This window comes from Lissotriton helveticus, chromosome 5_1 (genome assembly GCF_964261635.1).
Source record: "Lissotriton helveticus chromosome 5_1, aLisHel1.1, whole genome shotgun sequence".
NCBI lineage: Eukaryota > Metazoa > Chordata > Amphibia > Caudata > Salamandridae > Lissotriton > Lissotriton helveticus.
The window spans coordinates 1022626451-1022641096 of NC_136065.1; the positions used below are offsets into that span (position 1 = coordinate 1022626451).

The following is a 14646-nucleotide window of genomic DNA, read 5'->3' on the forward strand; positions in this document are numbered from 1 at the left end:
CCACACAGTACTTTCCCGCACTCACCGGTACAGAGGAGGCACTCCTCAGGTGCGGCGGGGCTCTTCTCCTGTGGCTCGCCTTCTCCTCTCCGCCGGCAGCTGCGGGACTCTCCCACAGGGACGTAGCTAGAGCTTGTGACGCCCGGGGCTATCCCTCAGATTGCCGCCCCTTGGGGAAAAAGGACGGTGAGCACTTCAAAGCTTTCCATGTAACTTTATCACAAGTGGGAAAGGGGGTATTTAATTAAAGCACTGCTCTATTTTCATTTAAATTGTGAAAAGTCAGCACATCTTTAATGCTAAGTCACATTTCAAAAAAAGGCCCAGTACGTTTTATGTTCCGGCCCATATTGTAACAAGCCTACTCTAATTATGGGTCTCCTCAACGGCCCGAAAGCGCTTGGATGCCTGGCTTCACCTTGGGGGTGCCCAGGAGTGGACATCTCACAGGAAAGCCAGGAAGGGTTCCACAGCGGTATGAATACAGCGCTACGAGACATATGGGTAGAAGGCGCTATATAAACACATATACATCTAATTAGTGTGCCGTTGTGCATGTTGAACGTTTGAACAAAAATAAAAACTATGGTCAACTTGGCACGGCCTTATTTGGGAGCTTTGACAATGCTTGTCCATGCAGAAAATATGAACCTCTACTGCCCTTCTGGATGAAATAAAAACACAACGAACAAAACCACAGGACAGCAGCCTGACAATGACCTCAAATAAAGCATATGTTGTTTCACGCACATAATATCTGCTGTGTTTGTTATTCTGGAGCTGAATTTCATATTGATTGCTGAGAGCTTTCATATTCCATGTGCTAAAGTGGTTTATAAAGAAACATTACATTAAACATTCCTTCATTATACATGAAGGGAAACGAAATATGTAAAACCTACAATTAGACGAGCTGCTTAAGTTGTATTTTTTTCCTCTGAGTATTTACTGTGATTTATGGTAACTAATAGGGTAATGGAAATGATCGGCAAATCAGAGGACACGGATTCACCGCGCGCATGTCCCATTATCCGCGCGCAGCGGGGCACTTTTTATACCACAGTTTCATTGTGGAATGTCAGCTACGAAAATTAGCAGGCACCAAGGACGAGGCAATTCTGACACTCGGTCGCTTTAGCTCATTTCTATTTCTGAAACCAATTTACAACCTTTCTGCATAGCAAAACAATTATCACATAGAGATGAGACCTCACTGCTGATGGGGCGAATGTCTGGAAATGATTGGCTTAAGGAAGCAGCACTGGAGCATTACTGGGCTCCTGATTATCCTACTGACGATATCATCGCCATCTGTAGGGAAGATTAGGCCTGGGAGAATTGTCTTGCGTAATTTTGAATTGTGCTTGTTTCGTGAAATTACGCTATTTCTTCCACGTAATGTGATTGGCGTTGTTTGCTGCAAAAATGTTGTTTATGTGCAAGGGAACAGCGTGGCGCATTTGAAAGCAAGCAGCTGCTGCTTGCAGCGCTTGTGTTTTTTGCACAGTTTTTTTAGCCGGGGGTGCGTCCTTGTGTCCAATTACAAAGCGCAAAACTCCGGATTTGCATATTGTGTGATTATGCATAATTTCACAACTAGGATGCATTACAGTTTGTCTTGCAGAGGGTGTTGTCCCAGTGGTCGATGGTTAGTTGTGTATCCCACCAACATAGGACACACCTCCAAGTTCAAAGAGGCCATCAGTGGTACCAATGCCAGGGACACTACCACTGTGAATCTGTACTTGTGTGTCTCACTGTTATCAAGTAATTTCACACCACATCCAGCCTCATCTTTGTCCCTTTACACCAGGCTCAGTAACAATAATAATCTGCCCTGCCTGCTGCCGAGATTGAAATTACCGCCCGCTGCGCAGAGCTGCATCTGACTGCCCAATACGAGAGACCCGGCGAGGCCTGCCCTCGTTGCGTTACAGGCTGTTGTGGTGCCATGGCAGGGGGCAAGTGGGGGGGGACTTCACGTCCTGAACAGGAAGGAAGTGAGGTCCCGGTCAAAAACAGCGGGGCTGGGGACTGGAGGAGTATTGTGCTCGTCAGTCGGCGCGGAGTCAGTAGGTCCCTCTCAGTGAGTCTGAGAGTCAGAATGCGCTGCTGCCTGCGCAGGAGGCAATACTTTATCAATATATATTACTGGCATTGGTCTTGGACCGGCGCCAGCGGGACGGCACTCGACCCATGACCTCAGGCCTCCTGAGTCACCGGCAAACCTGTACAGCACTATAGGAGCTGAGCTGCCACAATAAGTAATTCGTCATCGGGATTAAGTAAACACCTGAGAGTGCCGGTATATTTTAAAGTATTAGTAAACACTTCTGTGCCATATGTGAATTTAGACTGCTCTTACAGCCTGCACATGACACACACTGGTACAAATACTCTTAGGTAGCACGGACCCATGACAGGGAGGCCGCTCAGCTATTTATGAATTATTACGGCTCAATGTATCTTTTTGAGATAATACTGCCAGACTGTGAACTAGGTTAGTCCAGCCTCTCGCTCCTCCTGAGGCGTGCCCTGACCGCCTGCCCCTCGATGCCTAATTGTGTAGTATGTTAATGGCCTAGAATACCCATGCAACTTATTCTCAGCCTCCGTTTAATAATAAATTACGGGCGGCGCTGCGTGTCCTTCTGTAATCAGCTAATTGATTTTTATTAAACTGCAGTTCTTTAAATAAATTAGTCTGCTGGGCTATGTGTGTACCCTTCCATTTTTGCTGCATTACAGCTGTTTTAAGGTCTTCTTAGAGTTTCTCATTGCTCAAATGGATGCGATTTCTGATATGTAAAAAATGTCACTCATCGTTGTTGAAAGGCACTCATAATTACGGTGAAATTATAAAAATGTCACACATAGCAATCTGTAACCTTAGCAGCTATGTAAACCCCTACTCCTACCGTGCCCCCCCTCGCCTCCCCTCGGTTAGTCGGGCAGGTCCTGGGGAGCGTCTCTGCACCTGACCCTCACACAGCCTCCTACCCTAGGTGTCTGTGTACAGAGCTCGGAGGGGTCAAGGGTCTATGATGTTAATATTGTTTACAAAAATATTATTGTAAAGAAGAGCATTTTTTTATAATCTTTATGTATTTTAGGATATGTTTTAATTGTATATGTTATAAATTGTTTGTATATTTATTGCTAATGTTTTAAATATAGTTTTTTTTATATTTATAGTTTGTAAAGGTTTTGTTGTTTTAACATTTTATTAAATTGTTATTTGTAATTTGTTGCATCCTAGCAAGATGTGGGGTTTGTAGGGGTACAGGGTGGGAAGTAAATTAATTATAATTAATTAATAATTAACTTTTAATTAATATTCTTTATTTTATTGATAATTAATTCTGTTAATTGTATGGATAATTAATTGTTTACTTTATATTTTAAGTGCGGGTTATGGGGTTTGGAGGGGTAAAGGGTGGGAAGTTAATGTATTTTTTTGAATTAATAATTTTGTACTGATATTAATTATTTAAGTGATAATTATGTAAATTGTATCATTATGATATTTGTTAGGTTATATTTCAGGTGCGGGCTGTTGTGTTTGTAGGGGTAAAGGGTGGGAAGTTAATTCATTATAATGAATTGATAATTAATTTGTAATTCTTATTAATCATTTAATTGATCATTCTTTTTGTACATTGTGTAATTAATATATTGTTTAAGATATATTTGATCTATGAGTTGTGTTTGTAGGGGTAAAGGATGTGAAGTTAATTGTGTATAATTAATTAATGATTAGTTATTTATTATTAATTGTTTGATAAAATAATGAATTATGTCAATTGTGTAATTATAATTTTTATTGTATATCTTAGATGCAGGTTGCTAAGTTTTTAGCATTAAATGATGGAAAGTTAAGAACTAATTTATTGATAGTTAATTATAAATTTAGTATTCATTATTTAATTGATAATTATGTAAATTGTGAAATTATCATATTTGTTAAGTTATATTTTTAGGTGTGAGTTGTTTAGTTTGTAGAGGAATGGGGAGGGAAGTTAGTTTAGGTAATAATACATTTAAAATGATATATTAATGTGTTAACAATTGTTTTATTTAGTATGTAATATGTTAATTGTGTTTTACTTTTTTAATTTCAATTACATTTATAATATTGATCAAAAATTGTTATATTATGTAGTTTGTTTGATTTTTGATAAAATCTAGACATATTTTTAAATTTAGAATTTAATATTTTTGGGTATTTAATAGAGTTGTTCAAATATGTTGGGAATAGTTATTTTGACCCCTTTGGTGTCCAATGCTGTCCCTACTGTTGCACAGACTGGAGTGGGATTATCAAATTGTACCCCTCCTGAGTTCACGCTTTCCCTACTGTTGCACAGACTAGAGTGGGAATAGTAAATTTTACCCTTTCTTAGCCTAATGCTTTCCCTAGTGTTGCACAGGCTGGAGTGGGAATAGTAAATTTTACCACTACTCAGTTCAACGTTTTCCCTACTGTTGCACAGAATGGAGTGGGAATAGTAAATCGTACCTTTCCTGAGTCCAACGCTTTCCCTACTGTTGCACAGACTGGAGTGAGAATAGTAAAATATACCTCTCCTGAGTCCAGCGCTTTCCCTACTGTTTCACAGATTGGAGTGGGAATAGTAAAATATACCTCTCTTGAGTCCAGCACTTTCCCTACTGTTGCACAGATTGGAGTGGGAATAGTGAATTTTAGTCCTCCTGAGTCCAAATCTTTCCCTACTGTTGCATTGGCTGGAGAAAGAATAGTAAATGTTACCCCTTCTGAGTGCAGCGCTTTCCCTACTGTTGTATGGATTGGAGTGGGAATATTTTATTTATTACTCCTACAGTTTCATAGGGCCTCATTACGATGTCGGTCAGAAAAGACTCCGACCGACTCCTTGTCGGAATCGTTTCCGCCTGACTTGGGTTTGGGGAGTCAGACAGACCTATTACAATGTTTTCGAACACCGTTTGGTCAGACTCCCATTGACTTCAATGGGAGCCTGTGTTCCGACCGACAACACTGGCTCCTATTGAAGAAAAGGGTGGTTATGGAAAACCTTTCACCCTGTGGTGGACACTCCATGGTGCCTGCCACACTGTGCATGGTTGCAAAGAAGAGTCCAATGGGTACCCCCCCACGGGCCCCACCCAGAGGCCTCCTGAAGAAGGGGGCCTGCTACGGGCCCCCAAGTGAGTTTCCGACAGCAGTTCCGTGTTGGACAAACCGATTTGGAAAGGCTGTCCGAATCCTACATCGTAATGCGTCGGTCAGAAATGCCTACGATTTGGCTCCAACCAACTTGGAGTCTCCTAATGCCGGTGGGAACCAAGTCGGAAAGACCGAACGGTTACCTTCTATCATAATTGGTTTGACAGAAGATGGTAGTAGTGTCCAAAAATGGAAACGTCAGCAACATTCAAAAGAAAACATGTTTCAAAGTATCATTGAGTAAGTGCGCATTGTAAATAAACATAATCGTGGTATACAATGGGTGCTCAAGAAACTCAAAGTACCTACTACCTAAAGGTACTGTATTGGTGCACTAGAAAGTGCAACCAGAAATAATGCTTGAGAGGTGAGGTTCTAATTACAGCACACCAAAAAGTGCTTAGCTTATTTAAGTCTTCATGTGCGTATCGCACAGGTTGGAAGTTTAACAGTTGTCACCAGTAAAATCTATGGAACAACATAAGATTCACACAGTATAAGGGTAAACAGTAATCCAGTGTGGAGTCAAGAAAAGATCCTCTTCATATAGCGTTATTTTTGTTATTCTTCTTTATTCAAAGTTCATAAAAAACAGGTTTTTCCAGCATACAAATCGCCAACACGTGTTTCGTCTCCCACAGAGACTTCATCAAGGCATAAATAGTAATAGGAAGGTGTTTAATGATCTGTTCATGAAGTGAGGACACAATGTTACGTGTTGAAAGTAAAATACCCAAAGTAAAGAGTGATGTAAACTCGTGACTGGATTAACTTCAACCGGAAAGTGAGCTTGTTTATCTTGACAAATGAATCATCATAGTTTAATGCGACGAAGTATCATAGGCGAAAAAAATGAGTATCAATACATGTTGTCATAATCCAAAATTATAAGAAGAATCCCGTAACACGAGTCATACAATATTTTGGACGGACTCAATACGAGGTTACGAAAATCTGCATTCGCAACCCTGATAAGTTGCAGTCTGCCAAGTGGCAGCAGCAAGAGTAACCCTCCTTGTCGCCCACAGTAGCAAAAAATCATAATTGGTTGGTCTGAAATGTTTCCGAGTTGGTCGGAAACAGGGCTTCCGACACGGGTTAGGTAAATCCTAATGCTGTTCGGAGCCTTTCGACCAACATAGTAATGAGGCTCATACTTTTGTTAATATTGTTTAAATATATTAGTATTATTATGTGCTTGTGTATTTAATTTGATATATATATATATATATATATATATATATATATATATATATATATATATATAAATTTATGTAATTTTAAGATAGTTTAGTAAAACTTATTTTTTGTTTATTGTTTACTTTTTATGTTTAATTAAATTGCGATACTTTAAATGTTTTCGCAGTTTATTTGTTACATTTTATATATATATATATATATATATATATATATATATATATATATATATATATATATATATATATATATATATATATATATATATATATATATATATGTATATATATATATTCTTCCACGGCGGCAAAATAAAACAGGAAAAAGGCGCACTCGTGGGTCAACAACGGCAAAATTCTTTATTAAACAGTCTCGGTGCTGACAGACGCATTTTGGCGTAAAACGCCTTTCTCTTTGGAGACTGCTTAATAAAGACTATTGCCGTTATTGACCCACAAGTGCACCTTTTTGCTGTTTTATTTTGCCGCTGTGGAAGAAAATATCGCGGCTCACCACCTCGAGGACAGCACCCAGGACGAGTGGTGCGGCGGCGGTGACTTTCATGCTTCAAAAATAAAAAAAAATAATAAAAAAATATATATATATATATTCACTGAAAAAACCATAGGTTTTAGGCCTTATATAGTTAGGAATTAGCATTTAAAAAAACCATTGAAATTCCTCCTATATAGTTAGTTGGACTAACTATATTTGGCGCACCCGCAATCCACTGCTGATGATGTCACATATTACATCATTCATGACATGGTCAGTGACATCACTGATGACATCACTGATGACATCTCAAATGACATCACTGATGACATCACTGATGACATCTCATTTGACATCACTGATGACATCATCCAGTGACTGTGTTTTTCTGTAAAGTTTAAATATGTTTTACATATTGAAGAAAGAGTGGATGTATAAGTGTCTGGATGAAGGATTTAGTAGGTGCGTGACTGACTGTATGAGTGAGTGATTAAATGTGTCTTACTGAATGCATAGGTTAGTGACTAAACTGTGTGAATGTGTGCGTCAGTATGTCTGTTGTTGTGTAAGCTGCTGCATGCGTTGATCAGTAGCTATATGAGTGGCTATATGGGTTATTGATTGGTTGCCCAAGTATTTGTATGGGAGACTGACTGTGTGTGTGGCTGGCTGGGAGGTGTGTGACTCTGTGCAGATCAATTTGTACTTGTATCAGTGATTGTATAAGAGAGTAAGTATGTGTTAGTATATGTTTGAATAAGTAAGGTGTTGTGTGTATAACTGTATAGATGAGGAAATGGAAGTGTGATTGATTCTTTCATGACTGACTAGGTGTGTGAGTAACTCCAAGGATGAGTGGCAGTGTGCGAGTGTCTGCATAGGTGTATGAGTGCATATGATAGTGTTGCATTGATGAGGGACTGTATGCATGAGTGATTGTATGGGTGAATGAGTGGATGTGTGAGTAGACCTAGGAATCAGTGAGTGCCTATGTAGTAACTGGTAATGGTGTGTCAATAGTTTCAAGAATGGTAGTCTGTATTTAACACTGGGTGTATCAAAGGTTATATTAGAGTGTGAGGAGGTGCATTGTATTATCACATGAATTATGTAATCAGTGATGTCATCAGTAATGTCATCAGTAATGTCATTTGAGATGTCATCAGTGATGTCATCAGTGATGTCACTGACCATGTCATGAATGATGTAATATGTGACATCATCAGCAGTGGATTGCGGGTGCGCCAAATATAGTTAGTCCAACTAACTATATAGGAGGAATTTCAATGGTTTTTTAAATGCTAATTCCTAACTATATAAGGCCTAAAACCTATGGTTTTTTCAGTGAATTTCAAAGGTTTTTTAAATGCTAATTCCTAACTATATAAGGTCTAAAACCTATGGTTTTTTCAGTGAATTTCAAAGGTTTTTTAAATGCTAATTCCTAACTATATAAGGCCTAAAACCTATGGTTTTTTCAGTGAATTTCAAAGGTTTTTTAAATGCTAATTCCTAACTATATAAGGCCTGAAACCTATGGTTTTTTCATTGAATTTGCAAGGTTTTTAAAATGCTAATTCTATTAGCGGATAACGTTTAAATATGTTAATATCCTTGTGGGACCACCTGAGCAGCCCTAAGGATCCAATTTTTGGACCGGCCCAGCCCTAGGGCACTCACTTTGCAGCGTGCCTGGAAACTCCGCTAGACCAGCTGGGCCACACAGTACTTTCCCGCACTCACCGGTACAGAGGAGGCACTCCTCAGGTGCGGCGGGGCTCTTCTCCTGTGGCTCGCCTTCTCCTCTCCGCCGTTTTATGTTCCGGCCCATATTGTAACAAGCCTACTCTAATTATGGGTCTCCTCAACGGCCCGAAAGCGCTTGGATGCCTGGCTTCACCTTGGGGGTGCCCAGGAGTGGACATCTCACAGGAAAGCCAGAAAGGGTTCCACAGCGGTATGAATACAGCGCTACGAGACATATGGGTAGAAGGCGCTATATAAACACATATACATCTAATTAGTGTGCCGTTGTGCATGTTGAACGTTTGAACAAAAATAAAAACTATGGTCAACTTGGCATGGCCTTATTTGGGAGCTTTGACAATGCTTGTCCATGCAGAAAATATGAACCTCTACTGCCCTTCTGGATGAAATAAAAACACAACGAACAAAACCACAGGACAGCAGCCTGACAATGACCTCAAATAAAGCATATGTCGTTTCACGCACATAATATCTGCTGTGTTTGTTATTCTGGAGCTGAATTTCATATTGATTGCTGAGAGCTTTCATATTCCATGTGCTAAAGTGGTTAATAAAGAAACATTACATTAAACATTCCTTCATTATACATGAAGGGAAACGAAATATGTAAAACCTACAATTAGACGAGCTGCTTAAGTTGTATTTTTTTCCTCTGAGTATTTACTGTGATTTATGGTAACTAATAGGGTAATGGAAATGATCGGCAAATCAGAGGACACGGATTCACCGCGCGCATGTCCCATTATCCGCGCGCAGCGGGGCACTTTTTATACCACAGTTTCATTGTGGAATGTCAGCTACGAAAATTAGCAGGCACCAAGGACGAGGCAATTCTGACACTCGGTCGCTTTAGCTCATTTCTATTTCTGAAACCAATTTACAACCTTTCTGCATAGCAAAACAATTATCACATAGAGATGAGACCTCACTGCTGATGGGGCGAATGTCTGGAAATGATTGGCTTAAGGAAGCAGCACTGGAGCATTACTGGGCTCCTGATTATCCTACTGACGATATCATCGCCATCTGTAGGGAAGATTAGGCCTGGGAGAATTGTTTTACGTAATTTTGAATTGTGCTTGTTTCGTGAAATTACGCTATTTCTTCCACGTAATGTGATTGGCGTTGTTTGCTGCAAAAATGTTGTTTATGTGCAAGGGAACCGCGTGGCGCATTTGAAAGCAAGCAGCTGCTGCTTGCAGCGCTTGTGTTTTTTGCACAGTTTTTTTAGCCGGGGGTGCGTCCTTGTGTCCAATTACAAAGCGCAAAACTCCGGATTTGCATATTGTGTGATTATGCATAATTTCACAACTAGGATGCATTACCGTTTGTCTTGCAGAGGGTGTTGTCCCAGTGGTCGATGGTTAGTTGTTGTGTATCCCACCAACATAGGACACACCTCCAAGTTCACAGAGGCCATCAGTGGTACCAATGCCAGGGACACTACCACTGTGAATCTGTACTTGTGTGTCTCACTGTTATCAAGTAATTTCACACCACATCCAGCCTCATCTTTGTCCCTTTACACCAGGCTCAGTAACAATAATAATCTGCCCTGCCTGCTGCCGAGATTGAAATTACCGCCCGCTGCGCAGAGCTGCATCTGACTGCCCAATACGAGAGACCCGGCGAGGCCTGCCCTCGTTGCGTTACAGGCTGTTGTGGTGCCATGGCAGGGGGCAAGTGGGGGGGGACTTCACGTCCTGAACAGGAAGGAAGTGAGGTCCCAGTCAAAAACAGCGGGGCTGGGGACTGGAGGAGTATTGTGCTCGTCAGTCGGCGCGGAGTCAGTAGGTCCCTCTCAGTGAGTCTGAGAGTCAGAATGCGCTGCTGCCTGCGCAGGAGGCAATACTTTATCAACATATATTACTGGCATTGGTCTTGGACCGGCGCCAGCGGGACGGCACTCGACCCATTGTAGAATGGTGACGCGGGGCCTACCACGTGGGGACACACAGCCAGCAAACACACGGACACCAGCAATGTACTTAGCCGGAAAGACCCCGAGCGGTCTTCCGCTTGTTTATTTATACCGAGGGGCGAGCCCGCCCCAAGGTTGCGTGTGCGTGCGTGCGTGCAAAGGATACAATGTATGTGAGAGCCCGGATGGCTCTCTACATCCCTCCTTTATTTTAGTCTCTTTCTGCAGGCACATTATAGTCTCTTACTCATGGAGACGAACACGCAAAGTCCAACAACCGTTGACTCGGCCTAGGATTGGGCCGCAGGTTGTAGCGACGATCCTGGGTCCGAGGTAGTTCGACAACCCCAGCCGGGGTTGTCCTCGGACCCTCGCTCGCATCCTCGACCCTTGGCTGGCTCCGCCCGACCGCAGGGCCTGGTGACACTGGCCCGGGTGGGGTGGCCATTCGCGGCAGAGTAGGTGTTGGATCAGAACAATTATCAAAGTCCATACTTTCTTGGTCTCCATGTTCCATTCCCTCAGTCCGTTGACGCACACTGACATTGTCCTGTACCTTCTTGAAACATGAGGCATTCCTCGTCACGGTTTGGCCATTCCTCCTAGCTGTAATCATAGTCCCTTGCACTCGCTCCACTGTCCACACTTCTGGCTCAAAAGGAGTCCGAAACTTCCACCCAGGATGGCGATCCTTGACAACGACAGTGTCCCCCTGCTGGAGGGCTGGTTCTTTGGCATGCCGATGTGCGCTCGCTTTGATGTTGGTGGCCTGTCGCCGGGCCTGTATGGCCTCCGCGTCCCTTTCTCCCGGCACCCACGTGTTGACAGTGGGAATGCCATCCCTTGGAGCTCGCTTGAACAGGACATGAGAGGGAGCACACTTTGTCGTTGAGTGGGGTGTCTGCCGATAGGCTCCAAGGAAGTCGTCCAGGGCGGCCTCCGGGTCTTCGCCGTTATCCACCGCAATCCGCAGCGCTCTGTTTAATGTCCGCATCAGCCTCTCGACTTCCCCGTTGGCTTGAGGCCACAGGGGTGTGATTTTCCGATGTTTGATCCGGAGAGCCTCCAAGTAAGCCTGAAACTCTCTCCCTTGAAAGGGGGGCCCATTATCGGACTTGATTTCTTCAGGGAGCCCCATCGTAGCAAACACTCGGTTTAGGACTTTCTTTACCTGCGGGAACGCAGTGGATGCGATGACTTCCACAACTGGGAATTTGGAAAAAGAGTCTACCAGCACTAGCATGTGCCGCCCGTCTGGAAAACTGCCAAAGTCTATGCTGAGTTGAGCCCACGGGGCCTGGGGCGCTTCTTCCGTGAGCACGGGCGCTGGGGCAGGGTCTCCGCCCGTGATCGTGCATGCGTGGCAGTCCCGTATCATGGCTTCCACCTGGCTGTCCATCGCGGGAAACCACACCTTGCTCCTCAAGCGGGCCTTGGTCTTTGCCATCCCTTGGTGTCCCACGTGAGCCAGGCTCAGGGCTCGTTGCTGGAGGCTTTCGGGCATGACGATGAGGTGCCCACGCAGCACCACCCCCTCATCTCCGACGCTAAGTTCACTCCGTATCTGCCACAGCTGCTGCCTGGCATGACGCACCTCCGGCCGGAGGCACGAAGCGCCATCAAGGAAATGGGCCCAACGATTTCCTTCGAGGGCCTCCCTAACTTTCGCCAGGGTCTCGTCCGTTGCGGTGGCGTCGCTAATTTCCTGGAGCGACATGTTCTCGGGGCACGCCGCTAGGGTGACCATGTGCACTATCTCCTCCACTTCATCTCCTTCAGCATCGAGGGCCGGTGGGGGTGTGACATCCGGATGACGCGACAAGTAGTCGGCAGGGTTGTGTGCTCCTGGCCTGAACACCACCTTGAACCGGTAACCCTGCAGCTGGACAGCCCACCTCTCGATGCGTGGGGGAGCAAGCCGGGATGTTCCCGCAAAGAGGGGCAACAGGGGTTTATGGTCCGTGACCACCGTGAAGTCCTGTCCACAGAGATAGAGGTGAAAGTGCTGGCATGCCCATTTGATGGCCAGCGCCTCCCTTTCAATTTGGGCATACCTGGTCTCCGTGTCGGACAGGGCCTTGCTGGCATAGGCGACAGGCTTCCACTCTTCCGGCCCGTACTCCTGCAGCAGCACGGCTCCCAATCCCACTGGGCTGGCATCGACTATCAACTCGGTCCGTCTCCGTGGCTGGAAGTAAGCCATGACGGTGTTGTCAAGCAGACTGGCCTTGACGGCCTGGAACGCCTTGTGTGCAGCAGCAGTCCAGTCCCATTTCTGATCAGCACGGGTGAGGGCACGGAGAGGCTCCGCTAAGTCGGCCAGGTTCGGGATAAACCGGCCACAGTATGTGGCCATGCCCAGAAAACTGCGGACTTCTGTTTGACTTCTAGGCGTGCTGGCCGCTTTGATGGCTTCGGCCTTCTTAGGGTCAACTTTAAGGCCTTCCCTCGTAAAGATATATCCAAAGAAGTCCACTGACTCCTGATAGAAGGCACATTTAGCGCGGTGGAGGGTGAGGCCGCTATCGGCGAGTCTCTGCAGGGTCGCCCTCAAGTTGGCGTGATGCTCCTCTAGGGTCGTTGAGTAAACAAGGATGTCATCACTCAGGTTGATCACCCCTTTTAGTCCGGAGAGCACCTCGCGAATGGCGTTCTGGAAGACCTCGGCGGCCGACGAGACCCCAAAACTGAGCCGAGTGTAGCGACGCAGCCCCACGTGCGTCGAAAACGTGGTGATGTATCTGCTAGCCGGCTCTAGCTCCAGCTGGTGATATCCGGAGTTGAGGTCTAATTTGGAAAACCATTTCGCCCCATTGAGGTCGGCTATGATATCATCCATAGTGGGGGTGATGTGTCGTTCGCGCTTGACAGCGGTGTTGGGGAGCCTCATGTCCACGCACAGACGTATGGCTCCCGGCTGCTTCGGTTTGGGGGCAACCACCAGGGGCGAGACCCAGGGTGTCGGGCCCGACACTTTCTCGATCACTCCCAACTCCTCAAGCTTGCGAAGCTCTTCCTCAACTTGGGGCCTGAGGTTAAACGGTACTCGCCGGTGTCTGAGAGCGACAGGTTTCACCGTCGCATCAATGTGTAGCTTAAACTTTTTACCCTTGAGCTTGCCGAGGCCTTTGAACAGTTCTGGGAAGTCCTTTAACATGAAGTCAGCGTGAGCCTGGTGTACTTGGTTGGCGAAAAACACCAGTCCCAGATCCTCTGCTGTGTGGCAGCTCAGGAGGGTGCCTTTCTTGCCCTCAGTGATGTGGAATCTGGTCACAGTCGAATATTCTCCGTTGACTACTGTGGTTTGAATCACTCCACGAAGAGGCATGGGCTCTGTCCCGCCATAGGTGTAGATGCGTGCCGCGGACGGTGCCAGCGTCGGCTTTGGGGACATGCGCTCATACTGGTCCGAGTCCATGACGTTCACGGACGCCCCTGTGTCTATCAGCGCGTTGACACTCGTCCCGTCCACTGAGACGGAACACATTGGAGGCGGTCGCCTTTTCGTGGATGCCCGGCTCACGTAGGAGATGACATACACCTCATCGTCTTCGTCGTCCTCATATCTGGGCCGGCGGTCTTGAGCCTCCGTGTCGGGAGGGGGTCTCTCCTGGTCAAGAGACAGTTGTCGGACCCGTTGGGTCACAGTTCTGGCGCGCGGGCCTGCTGCCCGGAACTTCCCTCCCCGGCAGACAGCAGCGAAGTGATTCATGCGCCCACACTTGAGGCACGTCTTGCCTTTGGCACCACACGTGGCCGTGGAAGGATGGTCCACACCACAGTACCCGCACTGGCTGTCCCTTGGCGGGCCACCCCGCGGCCTTGCTGGCGGGAATCTTCTTTGGATCGCCTCCACCCGCTCTTCCTTGATGGCCGGGGCCCTTGCCCCAGACGGGGCGATCACCGGGGTGCGTAGTGCGACCTCCATCTCTTCCGCCCGGGCATCCGACAACTCGTGCGACCTCGCCAGGATGAGGATCTCGTCTAAGGTGATCCCCGGCTGTCGGAGGATCAGCTTCCTCAGCAACTTGGATTTGCAGCCGACGATGATCTGGTC

The 14646-nt window shown here is 45.5% G+C and overlaps 1 protein-coding gene across 2 annotated transcripts in view; it reads right to left on the reverse strand.

Moving 5' to 3' along the window:
- LOC144755068 (spondin-1-like) overlaps window positions 1-14646 on the reverse strand; it is a 135513-nt gene that overhangs the window by 99696 nt on the left and 21171 nt on the right. The window lies entirely within an intron of this gene.